General features: G+C 50.8%; 1 protein-coding gene across 1 annotated transcript in view; it reads left to right on the top strand.

The window, feature by feature from the left end:
• Positions 1-1,054, top strand: part of CCDC12 (coiled-coil domain containing 12) — a 12,100-nt gene that overhangs the window by 1,336 nt on the left and 9,710 nt on the right. The gene's annotated exons all lie outside the window — the stretch shown is intronic.

The following is a 1,054-nucleotide window of genomic DNA, read 5'->3' on the forward strand; positions in this document are numbered from 1 at the left end:
AGGAATGAGAGGAAAGGACTCGGAGTGCGGGAAGGGACTTCCCACAACCTGAAATTCCATGGATTTGAGGGTGGCTAAACATTACCCAGCTTGGAGCTCCACCAGAAAATTCCAGAGGGCTCTTCCCGGTTTTTATTGAATTTATGGAGCGTTTGTTGAGCAGGGAATTCCTGGGAGTATCCCAAGGTTTTAATGGACTTCAGAGGAAAACCAGGGAATGAAACCGCAATGAGATGGGGATTTTAGGGGTGATTGTTGTCGGTTTTCCCTTTAAAAAATCCGGGAATATTTTCCTTGCACTTGGAGCAGGAGCTGGACCTGAACAATTCCAGCCCCTGGCTCCCTTCCCTGTTTGCTGGGAATGTAATTTTTAACCCGGATTGTGGAACAGAGTTGGGAAGTTTGGTTGGAAAAGGGATCCAGGGAATGAGTCAGCAGTTGGGAAACATTCCCAGGCCTGGAAGAGCTCCTGGATAATATCGGGATCCAGGAGTTGGTGTTGGGAGAGGGACTTTGGCTAAGGGATGGGACACAGGGAATGGATCCCAGTGCCAGGGGGCAGGGATGGATGGGATATCGGGAAGGAATTCCTGGCTGCAATGGAATTCCCAGGGAATTCTGTGGCTGCCTCATCCCTGGAAGTGTCCACGGCCAGGTTGGAGCTGCCTGGGATAATGGGAAGTGTCCCTGCCCATGGAATGGGATCAGCCTGAGGATCCCTTCCCATCCGAGCCTTTTGTGCCTTTAGGAAAAGTTGGGAATTCAGCTCTGGGAACGGAGAAGGCCCAAATCCCCTTATTCCCAATCATTTTCCATGGAAATAAAAGTCGGGATAAGTGGAGCTGAGCAGAGCTTGCTGTGTCCATCCCTGCTGAATTTCCCGGGAAATCTGGCGCTGCTCCTGCTTTTATTCGGAAGTTGGGAAGTTCATTTCCTTCCAGGATTCCAGAATTCCATGGCTGCTCATTCCCAGCTCCTCATGGGCACCATTCCATCCCTTTTCCTGCCTGGATAACGAGGAGAAGCGGGAATTCCCCTGCTTTTCCTGGGATCT

This window comes from Corvus brachyrhynchos, unplaced genomic scaffold (assembly GCF_000691975.1).
Source record: "Corvus brachyrhynchos isolate BGI_N302 unplaced genomic scaffold, ASM69197v1 scaffold18, whole genome shotgun sequence".
Lineage (NCBI taxonomy): Eukaryota > Metazoa > Chordata > Aves > Passeriformes > Corvidae > Corvus > Corvus brachyrhynchos.